This window comes from Pseudophryne corroboree, chromosome 4 (genome assembly GCF_028390025.1).
Source record: "Pseudophryne corroboree isolate aPseCor3 chromosome 4, aPseCor3.hap2, whole genome shotgun sequence".
NCBI classification, from domain to species: domain Eukaryota; kingdom Metazoa; phylum Chordata; class Amphibia; order Anura; family Myobatrachidae; genus Pseudophryne; species Pseudophryne corroboree.
In genome coordinates this window covers 686,243,057-686,259,076 of record NC_086447.1, presented here as the reverse complement: position 1 = coordinate 686,259,076, position 16,020 = coordinate 686,243,057, and the positions used below count along the sequence as shown (strand labels likewise).

At 45.0% G+C, this 16,020-nt stretch overlaps 1 protein-coding gene across 1 annotated transcript in view; it reads left to right on the top strand.

Moving 5' to 3' along the window:
- The window catches only part of RAB32 (RAB32, member RAS oncogene family), a 191,855-nt gene that overhangs the window by 148,858 nt on the left and 26,977 nt on the right, over positions 1 to 16,020 (top strand). The gene's annotated exons all lie outside the window — the stretch shown is intronic.

Genomic DNA, 16,020 nt, shown 5'->3' with positions numbered 1-16,020 from the left:
CTTCTCCTGCAATACTTGTATATAGTTATTGCTTAAATAAATGTTATGTTATGGTTGCATCAGGTTTGTCTGATGCTCTGTTGTTGTTCATACTGTTAACTGGGTAAGTTTATCACGAGTTATACGGTGTGATTGGTGTGGCTGGTATGAGTCTTACCCTGGATTCCAAAATCCTTTCCTTGTAATGTTAGCTCTTCCGGGCACAGTTTCCTTAACTGAGGTCTGGAGAAGGGGCATAGAGGGAGGAGCCAGTGCACACCGGTAGTCCTAATTCTTTCTTAAAGTGCCCTGTCTCCTGCGGAGCCCGTCTATTCCCCATGGTCCTTACAGAGTCCCCAGCATCCACTACGGACTACGAGAAATAGATTTACTGGTAAGTAAAATCTTATTATCCTCCACAAGATGTATGCAGTGTCATACAAGAGTTATACCTAAAAACAAATACAGTAACCTCTATAAATACAATGTACAACAGTGAACCATTGCGGGAGTGCAAGGCATAAATACAAGCACTGCAGTAAAACGACAGGCAAGGACTTGTACAGTAAGTGCATGGGGAAAGGGTAGGGTACCTGCACTGTGCTTGCATGCTAATTTCCTGTCCTGTGCTGCCTCTACAAGTGTTAAGACAAGGTGCAGGTGTCAGAACTGTTTACTTAAATAGGTTACATGTTTTACACAAAGCAAATTGCCATAAGTCTAACTACGCATGAGTTTCTTTGTCTACAGATCAAAACTAGGCCTACAATTATTCATGTACTCATCACAACTTTTTACACACTACAGAAACTATAAGACTTTACATTTCTATCAGGAATGTATCTGTCCACATCGATTTGCTCTTCACAAGTATCTGTTTGCAATTATATCCCTGTTTGACCTTTGTTTTATTGATTTTTTTTATGGCACAGTGGCTAGTATTGCTGATGCATATTGCTGTGCTGTCTGCTCAGGTTTCCTCCTAAACACCAAAAGCACATACTGTATCTGTAAATGAAGTTGCTCCTGACAACAGCATTGACAACAAAAGGTTCATTTTGATTGCTTTTTATCATGTTCATATTGATTTGTTTCAGGGGGTAAAACGCACATTTGCTAACAGATTATTTTTTAGATTAATGTTTAAATGTTTGTAAATGTCTGTTTTAGCCCTGGAAACATAACTTTGATTAAGATCGAGCTTCATTGATTTGTAAACGGGGAAAGATGATGATAAAATAGATTAATATTGACTTTTAGTAAATATACACCTTAGTGTGTCTGTGTAGTAGGCAGTCTAGATTTTAAGCTCCATTGGCGCAGAAACTGATGTGAATGATTAAATATTCTCTGTAAAGAACAATAATATTTATATAGCACTTTAGTAAAGGATAATATTTGTCAAGAAAAATACACAATGAATGGTGGAATCTCACATAAATTATCCTCAAGATGACTCTCCCTTGCATGCTCAAAAGGGCCGCACTTTCCACTTAATCTCCATAATAAGTTGAAATGTTTATTCAAATAAAGACACACCTGTCTGTAATAATATATCCCCAGCCATTTTACAGCGTTACAGTATAGCAAAGAAATTTGACAATAAAGTAGTTCCTGGAATCCGCAGTTGATGGGTCAGAGGACCTCCAGTTTCTCCTCACTGCCTTATATAGAAAGTAAGTTTACTACAATATTGTCCCCTGATCCCCTCACACTGGGGCCCATGCACAGTTGAACGAACCTATGCTGCCTGTTTGTATAATGTGTCTTGTGTGTTTTCACACTCCGCATGCACCACAACTGCACACGTGCAGAAATGGGATACGGAGTTATATTCACTTTGATTGAGTCTACATGTAATATTTCTGACTGAGGAGACTTAACAGGGTGTTCTCACATAGGCAAAGATTAATGAGAGAACTGCAGACCACACCGAGTTAAGGGTAAGTGCATCTTTTGCACCCAGTATAGGGTAGGTGCAAATGTGCCTTTAATGAATGCTAGCAGCAAACCAAGCATGTACGTAGAGTGCAGGGGCACTACAATATGTATTCCTCTCTGCATACAGCAAAATATGCACATTTCACATACTCTGTTCGGGAGCAACGTATGTCCAATTTCTGTCCAGCTGAACATCAGTACATAATGTGCAGTTTGAGATCTGCCATGTATTTCAACATAATGTGTGTCATTTGTGTTATCAATCACTGTACTAATATTATTGTGAAAACTAGGTACATTAGTCTTAAGGTGCATACACACTGGGCATTTTTGCCCAGCGTGTATGCACAGCGATGATCGCTGACATCGCTGGGCTGAAAATCGCTCAGTACATACACACACAGCTATTTTCACCCCTGCCCAGCGATGTCAGTGGGGGTGAATGGCTTTCCATAACAGGAAAGCCGTCCACCCCGCCGTTCATCTGCTGGTGAAACCAGTAGATGAATGGCTGACACCGGCGATGAAGCGGGGGCGCACATCAGCGTTCATCGTCGGGGCATACACACTGGGCGGTTTTGAGATGAAAGCAGCTCAAAACACCAAAAGTGAGCTGCTTTCAGCTCAAAATCGCCCAGTGTGTATGGGCCTTTACACTAGCTTGGTAAATAGAACCCATACAACAAACAGGACACTACCAAATATTCTATTACTTATTGCTCACCCTTCACCCATGGGCTTTGGGTAATGGAGTGACGGCCACAAATAATACATGTATATGAAAACTAGTGATATAATTATATGCTTGCTTTATTACATTGTGGAACAACACTTTAGAAATAAAAAGGGAGTTTGGAGTAATATGAAAGGATTTGACATACAAGTCACTTCACATGGATTAACATTTTGCTATGCATCTTGTGACATACTTGTGAACAAAGTGCTGAAAGTGCATCTAAGGGTTATAAGGCTTTGGTCTGTTATTGCATTGTAAATGGGTGTCTGTTCTATACCATGGTGATCATGTGTTGGTGTTTTATAATATAATTTTACATTTATTTGAAACATTGTTTTATGTAAATAAAGTGGGTGGGGCCACAGACTACATAAAGACAGAATTAAACAAGGATAGTAAACATTACTTTTTGATGGAATTGCTCTTTCCTGCTCATTTTCAAAGATTCAGTGAAATACATCCTCCAGAACGGAATAGTTTTAAGTAGAGCAGAATAAGTCAAAACTGAACGTTACTTATCTTGTGTACAAAACTCCTCATAATATATTGGGTACTTGTTCCTGCTTTGATTGGACCATCTTTCACACAGTGTGATGTAATTACCCCTCCTCTGTGGCCTTCGCTTTTACATTAATTATTTGAATTAGAAAAGTTTCAAGAGTGAAGAGTCGGTCTTGGGACCATTACAGATAGTGGGGGAACCAAACCATTGGGAGGAAAGCTGGATTTGTTAATATGCAGGTAATGGGTGAACCTTTAGGAGCAAAGCTGGACTTGGTAATATGCAGGCAGTGGGGGAACCTTCGGTAGGAAAGCTGGACTTATTAATATGTAGGCAGTGGGGTAACCTTCGGGAGGAAAGCTGGACCTGGTAATATGTAGGCAGTGGGGGAACCTTTGGGAGGAAAGCTGGATTTATTAATATGCAGGCAGTGGGGGAACCTTCAGGAAGAAAGCTGGACCTGGTAATATGCAGGCAGTGGGGGAACCTTTGGGAGGAAAGCTGGACCTGGTAATATGCAGGCAGTGGGGGAATCTTCGGGAGGAAAGCTGGATTTATTAATATGCAGGAAGTGGGGGGAACCTTCAGGAGGAAAGCTGGACTTAGTAATTTGCCACTTTACAATAGCAGCACTTGCAATTGACTAGGGCAGGTTTAGCAGGGCAGAAATATGATGAACAGGCTTGTCGGAAAGGTTGCATTCTATGAGAGGAAATGTTGAAAGTCACTGGGCTCTTTAATAAGATTATTTTAGCCAGTGCTTGAATATGGCTATTGCATGCCTTCATGCAAAATTTTATGCACTTTAGGCATGATACTAATTTGTATGTAAACCCAAGGATTTACATACAAATCCAATGGTGGATACACTGTGCAGGACTCATTCTGCGCATGTGCAGAACAGGTACTGCGTGATCACTTGCAGTGGGGGTGGTTACCAGGACCTTTCTACAAAATGCATTGTCAGGTCTACATCATCGGATGGAAACTCCCTGAACCTGGCAGAGAAGTTCCCACTACCAATCTGAGTAAGGTTAGTCTTGTGCAGATGGGCGAGGGCTACAGCTGATGGTCGGAATGATGATCCAATGCTGTATCTTTGGACGCAACACTGGCATCACAGATGCTGGCAGGAGGGTATTTTTTCCTGTTGCATTAGCATTTTAGTTTTGCGGTATTGCACAGCCACTTCCCTGCACATGCTCAATACCGAATGCTCAATACCGAATCGGAATCGGGCCCTTTGTTAGCAATGGTTGTGGCTGAAACGGTTTTTCACATTTCTTTTTAATTTTTTTTGAACTTTTTCATGCTTTACGATCCACGTGGACTACAATTAGGAACGATAACCTGTGCCAAGCGCAGCGGAGCAAGGCACCATGCCCAAAGCATGGCGGGCAAAGCGGTGCACTAATTGGGGTTCTTGGTCACTGTACGGAGAAAACGACACCAATTTTTTTATTTATTTTTTAAACTCATTTCGACCTTTTGTAGAGACCATGTCGACCTACTTACTGTCGACAAATAGTGGTCGACCTAGACACTGTTGACCTAAGTGTGGTCGACCCTGTGATCCACACCCGGCTGAAGTGCACTAATTAGAAGTGGCCTTGTAGTGTGTATTCACAGGCCACTGACTACACACAAGCAGTATACCAGGAGATGAGTGTGCTGTCTAAAGTGACCCGTCTAATTATCTGGCTACAAATCATTCTATCAAACTTGGCCTAATCAGGAGAAAATTGTAACAAACAATTTGCTCAAATTCAAACTTAAGCTTTCTTTTAGGTTGGGACTGCAGAATTTATGGAATCTAAAGGGCCCCATGCATTAGAACGATAATGCCCGATTTCATTTGATTTCGACCTTTCGGGCCGATAAATCGGATGAAAAGTGGCAAATCTGATGTGTTTTACATCCGATCAGATGCGCGGTCCCGTGATCATGGGATCGGAGCCCCTAGGTCGTAATTGCTGCACTTATGATATCTCGGATACCACAGGCATGGCTGGAATTGCATACGATGCATCGTATGCAAAAGGTCCGCATACGATGTATCGTATGCGATCCTGCCACCCGGGAAGCTGCCGGGCGATTCAAGGGAAATCTTATGCGACATGAGGGTCCTACATGTTGCTGTAGTGTATGGGGCCCTTTAGACTACACAGTAAATATGAATGATTACAATTTTAATATAAGCTCTTTCGTGTCACATACCTTTCTATTTTTTTTTAGTTTTGTAACTGTTTGTATTTTCTCTTACGTCCTAGAGGATACTGGGGTTCCATTTAGTACCATGCGGTATAGACAGGTCCACTAGGAGCCATGGGCACTTTAAGAATTTGATAGTGTGGGCTGGCTCCTCCCTCTATGCCCCTCCTCCTAGACTCAGTTTAGAAAATGTGCCCGGAGGAGCCGGTCACGCTTATGGAAGCTCCTGAAGAGTTTTCTGCATTTATTTTATATGTTTGCTATTTTCAGGCAGGGCTGGGTGGCAGCAGCCTGCCTGCTTCGTGGGACTTAGGAGGGAAGGGGGGGGGGCCCCAACCTCTTGAAGGGTTAATGGTCCCGTTCCCCGCTGACAGGACACTGAGCTCTTGAGGGAACTATTCGCAAGCCCCACCACGGCGAGCGTACATTGCCGCAGCACGCCGCCACCCCTAACAGAGTCAGAAGAATGAAGAGTGGTGAGTACTAAGTCGGCATCCTGGTTAGCGGGGTGCTGGCCATTATGGCGGTGTGAGGGTATGGAGACGCACAGCTTCTAACCGGGGTGGAATGCGTCTCCAGACACAGTACACAGCTGCATCTCAGTACACTATACGCAGTACCCACACTGGCAAAAACAGGCTTAAAACAGTTTTCTCCATTTTCAGCACCAGATTACCCCAGCCATAAAAAAGCGAGAAGACCGTGCTCCATTTAAGGGGCGGGGCCTTCACTATGAGCAGATCCAGCAGTTCACCAGCGCCATTTTCCCTCTGCAGGGTACTTAGTCTGCGATTGTGTGTGCTGTCACATTTACATTATGTCAGGCAAAGAGTGTGTTTCTTGTACAGCGGAGTGTTCCTCTTCACCAGGGGGCTCACTACTGGGTACTCAGGGCAGTGCACCTTCCCAGAATAGCGGGGCTGAACCGGAGTGGGTTAATTCCATTAAAGGAATGATCTCCAATATTTCTACGAAATTATCCCGCAATGAGAAAAAGACGCAATACTTAAGACAAATTGTGGATGAGTTTATGAATAGAGACTCTGTCCCCAAACCAGTGTCTCAATCCCCTCCCATTTGTCCGCAAAAATGATCTCTTGCCCATATCCTGCAGTCTGACTGATGGGTTAGACATGGAGGAGGGCGAGGTGGATTTGGAGGGGGAATGCTACACTGTCACAGGGAATATAGGCTCTTATAGAGGCTATCAGACATGTTCTGCAAATTCCTGATAAGGTGTCATAGGAGTGTGAGGAATCTTATTTTAATGTAAAAAAAGAAGTCCTCAGTCACTTTTCCTGCGTCAAAGGAATTGAATACCCTGTTTGAAGAACTGTGGGGTAATCCTGATAAGAAATTTCAAATCCCTAAAAGGCTGCTCTCATCTTTTCCTTTTCCTCTGGAGGATAGGAATAAATGGGAAAATCCACCAATAGTGGACGCATCAGTCTCTAGGCTGTCAGGAAATATTGTATTGCCTGTCCCTGGTGCAGCCTCCGTAAAAGACACGGCTGATCGTAAAATTGAGACTACACACAAATCATTGTACACAGCTGCTGGGGTGGCCCAGAGACCCACTATTGCATGTGCATGGATCACAAAAGCCATTGCTAAATGGTCAGGTAACCTAATTGAGGGGTTAGATTCCTTGTCTAGGGAGGATGTTGTTTTACTCCTGCAGCATATACAGGACTCTGCGAACTTTATGGTGGAAGCCATAAAAGAGAGAGACATTGGCATTTCTATAATGGGTGCAGTGAGTGCAGTGCACACGGGCCCCTGGGTCCAGGGGGGGCCTACACTGCATCCATTTTAATACTTACCTTTCCGGAGTCCAGCGTCGGGAGCTTTGATTGCACCAGAAATCGCAGCCAAAATGGCTGCCGCACATGCGCGGTAGCCAAATTGGTCTCCGGATCATGGCAGGCGCCACGTTTCTGGAGACCTGCACATGCACAGTAGACTCCGGCACAATGCCGTGCAGAGGAGGGGCCCCCTCCTGTAGAAACGCCCCTGGAGAGAGGCTTGCTTAATGCACTCACCACTACTATGGCAGTGTCGGCATGCAGGGGCTTGTGGCTACGCCAGTGGACTGCTGATGCGGACTCCAGGAAAGGCGTGGAAGGCCTACCATTCACAGGAGAGGCCTTGTTTGGAGATGAACTAGACAAATGGATCTCCAAAGCTACTGCAGGTAAGTCTACGTATCTTCCTTGCGCAGCTCCCCCGGCCAGGAAAGCTTATTCAGCTTCAAATTTACAGTCCTTTCGGACAGCCAAGTTTAAGGGCAAATCCAGAGGTGCTTCTACGGACTCCAGAGGCGCAATAGGTAAACCACGCACACCAGCAAGTGCAGGTGCTCAGGAACAGAGCTCAAGATCTGCTTCCTCAAAGCCTTCAGCATGACGGTGGACCGCGATGCCTGGAGGGCTTTCAGGTTGGAGCCCGACTATAAAATTCTTCAGTCACATCTGGTCAAATTTGTGCCGGGATCCCTGGGGCATAGATCTTATATCCCAGGGCTACATACTGGAGTTCCAAGAGCTCCCGCCTCACAGATTCTTCAAATCAGGCTTACCAGTTTCACAAGAGGCATGCCATACAAAAACTGGTACAGACTCAAGTAATTGTTCCAGTTCCACCTCATCTGCACAACAAGGGGTACTATTCCAACTTGTTTGTAGTACCGAAGCTGGACGGTTCGGTACGGCCGTTCCTGAACCTCAAGTCCTTGAACCCGTTCTTAAGAGTGTTCAAGTTCAATATGGAGTCTCTGAGAGCAGTAATCTCAGGTCTGGAGGAAGGGGAATTCCTAGTGTCTCTGGATAACAAGGATGCGTACCTTCACATTCCAATCTGGCCGCTTCATCAGGCTTATCTACGGTTTGCATTGCAGGACTGGCACTACCAGTTCCAGGACCTGCCATTTGGTCTCTCCATGGCACCGAGGGTATTAACCAAAGTGATGGCAGAGAGTATGTTTATACTCCGTAAACAGGGAGTGAATATAATTCCGTACCTGGATGATCTTCTGATAAAGGCGCCGTCCAGGGAGAGGTTGCTGGACAGCCTTGGTCTCTCAACCAAACTTCCCCAGGATTACGGGTGGATTCTGAACCTCCCGAAATCTCACCTAGAGCCCACACGGATGCTTCTATTCCTGGGAATGATACTGGACACAGAGTCGCAGAGAGTGTTCCTTCCGTTGGAAAAAGCAATGGTGATCCAGTCGATGGTTCGGAATGTCCTCAAGCCAACTCTGATATCTGTGCATCTATGCATTCGCCTTCTGGGGAAAATGGTGGCCTCTTACGAGACGCTTCAGTACGGAAGATTTCACGCAAGACCCGTCCAGCTCGATCTGTTGGACAAATGGCCCGGATCACATCTTCACATGCACCAAAGGATCCGTCTGTCGCCAAAAGCCAGGGTCTCCCTTCTCCCTCGTTGAGCGTCGGAGGTTCGGGATTCAGGACTGGATCCTGTTAACCACGGACGCAAGCCTCAGAGGTTGGGGAGCAGTCACCCAGGGGGTGCAGTTTCAAGGAAGATGGTCAAGTCAGGAAGTCATCCATCCAATCAACATTCTGGAACTCAGGGCCATATACAACGCCCTTCTGCAGGCCTCACATCATCTTCAAAATCAGGCCATTCAGGTCCAGTTGGACAATGTGATGGCAGTGACATACATAAACAGACGGGGCGGAACGAAAAGCAGAGCAGCAATGTCAGAGGTGTCAAGAATTTTCCTCTGGGCAGAAAAAAACACTGGCGTTGTCAGCGGTCTTCATTCCGGGAGTAGACAACTGGAAAGCAGACTTCCTCAGCAGACAGGACCTGCACCCGGTGGAGTGGTGCCTTCACCCTGAAGTGTTCAAGTGCTTCACACATCGATGGGGATATCCACAAATCAACATGATGGCCTCTCGTCTCAACAATAAGCTCAAGCGGTATTGTTCCAGATCGAGACCCACAGGCAGTGGCGGTAGACACTCTGACGACTCCATGGGTCTATCAGATGGTGTATGTGTTTCCTCCACTTCCTCTGATCCCAAGAATTCTAAAAAGAATAAAAAGGAAAAAGGTTCAGGCAATACTCATTGCTCCAGACTGGCCAAGAAGGGCCTGGTACGCGGACCTTCTGGAGATGCTCCTCGAAGATCCGTGGCCTCTACCTCCTTCGTGAGGATCTTCTGCAACAGGGCCTGTTCATCTATCAGGACTTACCGCGGGTACGTTTGATGGCATGGAAGTTTAACGGCTGATTCTAGCCAGGAGAGATCCCTAACAAAGTTATCCCGACTATGATCCAAGCCAGGAAGGGGGTAACGTTTAAACATTACCACCGTATTTGGAAGAAATACGTCTCTTGGTGTGAGTGCAGAAATTATTCTGTGGCGGAATTTCACTTGGGACGTTTCCTGTTTTTCTGCAGGCAGGTGTGGGTGTGAGCCTACGTTTGGGCTCCATAAAAGTCTAGATTTCAGCCTTCTCTCCGTTTTCTTTCAAAAATAATTGGCTTCTCTCCCTGAGGTCCAGATGTTCTTGAAAGGTGTTCTGCACATCCAACCTCCCTTTGTGCCTCCCACGGCACCTTGGGATCTAAATTTGGTGCTACAGTTCCTCCAATCGTAGTGGACGTAAAATATCTTACGTGGAAGACCATCACACTGTTGGCGTGGCTTCAGCAAGACGTGTGTCTGAGCTGGGGGCTTTGTCTCACAAAAGCCCCTATTTAATTTTCCATGAGGACAGAGCTGAACCCAGAACTCATCAGCAATTTCTTCCTAAAGTTGTGTCTGCGTTTCACATCAACCAACCTATTGTGGTTCTGGTTGTCACCAACACCTCTGCTACTTCAAAGTCTTTGGATGTTGTAAGGGCTTTGAAGGTATACGTAAAGAGGACTGATCGTCACAAGAAATCCATCTCGCTGTTCGTTCTCTATGATCCCAATAAAATTGTCAGATCAAAGCAGACAATTGCACGATGGATCAGGCTCACTATCCAGCATGTTTATTCCACGGCAGGTTTGCCGGTTCCAAAATCTGTACAGGCCCACTCTACGAGGTCGGAGGGTTTCTCCTGGCCGGCTGCCCGGGGTGTCTCGGCTTTACAGCTCTGCCGAGCGGCTACTTGGTCTGGTTCGAACACGTTTGCTAAGTTCTACAAGTTCAAATACTTTGGCCTCTGAGGACCTTCAGTTTGGTCAATCAGTTCTGCAGGAACCTCAGCACTCTCCCACCTGGTTTGGGAGCTTTGGTACATCCCCATGGTACTAAATGGAACCCCAGTATCCTCTAGGACGTAAGAGAAAATAGGATTTTAAAATTACCTACCGATAAATACTTTTCTCATAGTACGTAGAAGATACTGGGCGCCCACCCGGTGCTTCGTTCTTCCTGCACTGTTACTTGGTTAAGTATTGTTGGTTCAGATGTTGCTGTTCCTGTTTTCAGTTGGGTTAGCATAGCTTTCCTCTGGTTTGTGTGTGCTGGTTCGGAATCTCACCACTCTCCTTCATATCATTCTCTCAAAGTATGTCCGTCACCTCGGGCACAGTTTCCTAGGCTGAGTCTGGTAGGAGGGGCATAGAGGTAGGAGCCAGCCCACACTATCAAATTCTTAGTGTCCATGGCTCCTAGTGGACCCGTCTATACCCCATGGTACTAAATGGAACCCCAGTATCCTCTATGGAATACGAGAAAAGGATTTACAGGTAGGCAATAAAAATCCTATTTTTGTTTAGATGTACTCAGCCATGTGTTAATCAATGAACCAAATTTAACAAGACCTTTTGAAATAAGGATTTGACAATGGAATTGTGTTGAATTGACCCATTTTAACCTCTAGTGTAATCGGCAGTCCCAAGCCATGTGCTAATTGGATTAAACCGTTTTTCTTGATTTAAAAGAAATGTCCTGAAGAAGTTACAAACATTTTTTAAATATTTCTCTACCGATTTAATGCATCAAAGAATGTTTACATGTTTGTTGTATTGGTCTTGTCCACTTATGTTTCCTATAAAAATTACGTTTCTTTTTGGCATAACTCTCCAGGAAGGTCAAAAGAAAAATCTCCTATGTATCTTTTTAGATTACCCCACTTGTTTTTATTTTTTATTTTTTTACAAGATTAGAATTTGGCAGGCAGCCACAATTGTTTTGTTCTTATTTGTTGCAACAATGCTGTTGCTCTGTATACATTTGTTTCACACCTAAAACAGCAACAGAATGCAAAACATAATTGTGGAGCAGCCTATTATGAATCGGTAGTCTTGAAGCATGTAAATACTTTCTGCTGATATACAGTCGGGATCTGGTCTTTAGGTCGACATGCGTTAGGTCGACTTGGTCACTAGAACGACATGGAAAAATGTCGACATGAGTTCTTCACACACACACAAATTTCTTTCATTTTTTTTTGAACTTTTTCATACTTTACCATCCACCATGGACTACGATTGGGAATAGTACCATGTGCTGAGCGCAGCAGTAGCGGAGCGAGGCACCTTGCCCGAAGCATGGCAAGCGAATACAGTGCACGAATTGTGGTTCCCGGTCACTTAACGAAGAAAACACAAAAGAAAAGAAAAAAACCTTATGTTGACCTTTTTCAGTGTCGACCTAATGACTGTGTCGACCTAATCAGTCGACCTAGTTATTGTTGACTCTATGATCCACACCCATATAGTCGCCAGTGCCATTCCTCAATCATATAAAATCCCAATCACTACATCCCATTTCTGTCTCTGCTGCTAGGTGGGAGGCCTGGGAAACGGCCTAGGGGCATTAAACCTGTGCAGGCTGCTACCACTCAGGGGATGTTGTCTGCTCTGCCTGTATCTCCAGCAGGGAGCACGCAGCTCTTCTCACTCACTGTAGTGGAGGTGCAGTGGTGTAGCAGTGGCTTGAAGACTCCAAACTGTGGTCTAGACAGCGGGACGCATTGGAGCAGGTGGAGGGCTGAACTTGGCCAGTGGGTTTTAATTTGGACTCCCCTGGTCTACAGTTATAGCTTGCATGTTTTAAAGAGTACACCTCAGATACTAAGGGTGATTTAGAATTGCTGTACTGAGGGCTGTATGACCAGTGCCGCTGCCCAATGCGCAAATCTGATGGACTGCACAGTTGCTAAACTGATGGAACCCTGGATTCATCCTGCCACAATCTTTCGAAGTGCCTTAGGATGGGTCTGGCATCTTCCTGTTCCTGGAACTATCTCAGCGCTGCTTGTGTGATGTCACATGCACCAGGGTCTGGACATGCTGGCGCAGAAACACCCTGCTACTGTATTGAGATACAGTAACCAATACAATTCAACTTTTTTATTTTGTGGCAAGCAGCATCGTCTAAGGTTATGTGAGCATGGATCAGTGAGGGAAAAAAACATCAAAGCGCAACAGTACATACTTGAGGAATTTGGTACCCATGCATTAAATCAAGGACATGGCATACAAGCGGCCAAAAGACTATTGCAACCTGTGGAGCAAGCAGTTTAATCTGAAGTGGAACTGTGCAAGACATCAGTTGGGTTGCAGTGTATTACACTGTTTATCAGTCCTGGCACTGCATATTCTCAAGTCCAGCAGTGCAGAGAGCACAAGCATAGGATGAGGGGTGGTGTTCACACACAAATTATACATGTTCTTGACAAATTGCTGAGCGTATGTGTGACACCAGCCTAAAGTATCAGAGTGCTTGTTTTCAGCAGTTAAAGGTTCTGGTGAGGTGACATTTTCTGGTGGATTCTGATAGCTGTACTTCACTTTAGAAGGCAAGGTATACTCCAACTTTAAGTGAGTTATCTACCGTGTCAAATATAAATTACTTTTACTTACATACAAGGCTATTACACAAACTGCACCATCATACTACATCTCACTCATCTCAAAATATCTCCCTACCAGACCCCTCCGCTCTGCACAAGATCTGCGTCTCTCATCCAGATGTATTACCTGTTCCCACTCAAAATTACAGGACTTTACCCGGGCTTCACCCACTCTGTGGAATGCCCTCCCACGCACAATAAGACTCTCCACTAGTCTCCAAACCTTTAAACGTTCCCTGAAAACTCATCTCTTCAGACAAGCCTATCAAATTCCTGACCCACACCCACATAACCTTCAATGCTTCCCTATCCAGTTACATCCCCTCTGCACAGTCCACATAACCTCACATTTTGTCTTCCAACATTGCTGGGTGATCATATCATACAACCCACTAAGAACCTAGCAATCTGGGGAAACATTATGTAACAGGTTGCATCTATCCTTGTGTATCAATGCCTATTTCCCTATAGATTGTAAGCTTGCGAGCAGAGCCTTCCTATCGCTATGTCTGTCTTTGCCCTGTTTTGTTCTATAACTGTTGTTCTAATTGTAAAGCGCAACGGAATATGCTGCGCTATATAAGAAACTGCTAATAAATAAATAATAATAATGGAACTACACATCACAACATGCACTGCCACAGTGTTAGCATGCCCTAATAGCAGAGTTTGCTGCGATGTGCAATTACACAGCAGCTGTAGGGCCAAATGTTGAATAACCTTGCTCTAGGGTGACAATGTCCCCATCCACAAACACTGTGCTTGCTCGGTGGTTTGACAAGCATGATACTGATGCCATCCATGTGCCATGTTTATTTTCCTCTGTCAGCAGACCAGAATCCAATCAATATGATTTTCTAGAGTAACATAAGATACCTTGTTTTCGTCCAGATGCACAATTCCATCCACTGGTAGACATCCTGCCATGGTGTATACAGGTTGTACTTGTCACACACAATGCTCAGTCTCACATAGTGGTCCACCACATTATAAAATACAGTCAGTGTTACAGCTGTACAGGCTATGATTAGTTGTGATCTGGTGGTCCAGTAACTGATGTTGACATAATTGCAATATTTATGCAATGGTTGTTGGTTGGTCAGACATAATCAAAGGTGGCTCCAGCTGCAGCACAGTCAGAGGCGGAACTACCATTGGGGCAGCAGGGGCATTGCACCAGGCCCCTGAGGACTAAGGACTAACTCAAGCCCAAACAAGCAATAAATTATGCCATGCCTCCCCCTCCCCCACAGGGCATTTTGAGCAATATCAGATGAATGGCCTTGTGCAGAGAGCAGGATGGGCCCTACTACCTGAGGGACCTGACCCTTACCTTTGGTAGGAAGGGCTGTCCTAGTGTGTGCCTGACTGATAGGAGTACTGCCTCTAATTAACAGACAGCTGTACATTTTATTTTTCTGATTCACTACGGTCTGTGAATTAAAGGTGTAACTGACACTGTCAGAGTCTTCCTGACCCAGTGCCAAACTGAGGAGAACACAAGGGTGGGGGCCCGTGTCACAGGCAGAGCAGAGGCTGTTGTGTTCCTGCCCCCACCAAGGTACATGCCCCATGTTCTACACACCACACAGGACATTGTGCTTGTTCCCCTGTCACCCACTGACTCCTAATGTCACCCTCTGCATCCCCTGAATTCAACAGTCACCCACTCCCTCCCCTTGCCTTCCGTTGTCACCCTCTGCCTCTCTTTGTCAACCTCTGCCTCTCCCTGCCTTACGCTGTCACCCTCCGCAAAGGAAAATGCAGAGGGGGTTTCCAGTTGCCCAGAAACCCCCTCCTCTTGGCAGGCTGCTGAAATTATGTCAACAATAGCAATAGTATATAATACAATTACTTGGGCTGCCACCACAACATGTAGTTTAAGGAACAGAGCAGAGCTGCTGCACATGACCAATGATAGCAGCAGCTTCTTCCAGTTTTTCTGTGTGCGTGGATCTGAGCCCTCAATCAGTGCACAGGACCAGAGAGTAGCTGTCAGTAAAAAGAAACAGGTCCCTCACCATGAGTTGGGAGAATGTGTTTAGAAAGTGCATTTCTGTCTCCTACTGGTTCTTTTATATGTTAGTATTTATTTATTTCTTATGGGCTGTTTAACCTTTTCCTGACTTTTTACTTATATTATTTAAATATGTTTGATACAGCGTATACTATAGCCCATCTATAGTGTTAAATATTAACTGTATTCCATACAGTATCCTGTGTATAAAAAGATTAATGTGTACATTAATGTCCAAAGTTGGTACTAGGTTCTTCTACACTCCTGCACTTGCTCCACTATTCCGCAGAGTGGGAGATTGTGGATTGTATTTGGAAACCCCCCTCTAGAAATCTTATGTTTGCCCCTGCTTTGCCTCTTCCTGTTGCCCACTGCAGTGGCATCTTAACTTGGGTTGGGGTGGAGGATGGGGGCCCAAATTTAATTTTTGCACCTGGGCTCACCACTTACAAGTTCCGCCACTGAGCACAGTCCATAATTCAGTTGGAGGAGCCACATAAACTGCCCTCCAATTGCAGTCAAACATCGCCAACCAGGACTCACTGGCAGTTGGTGTGGCTCCCCTATCTGAATTTTGGACTGCGCTGCAGCCCCATCTCTGGAGCCGCCACTGGACACAGTATAAATTGGGAATATTCATAGCATGCCGATCAGGCATTTACAACAGTGCAACCTCACATGGCACCAGTTTATTCTTTATATCCCTATGAGGCAATATACAAATCTTAAAGTAAAGGGTTTTTGCAGTTGTGTTTTGCAGAAAACTTATACAGTATGGTTTTCCTTACAAAGTTACGAAGTGTA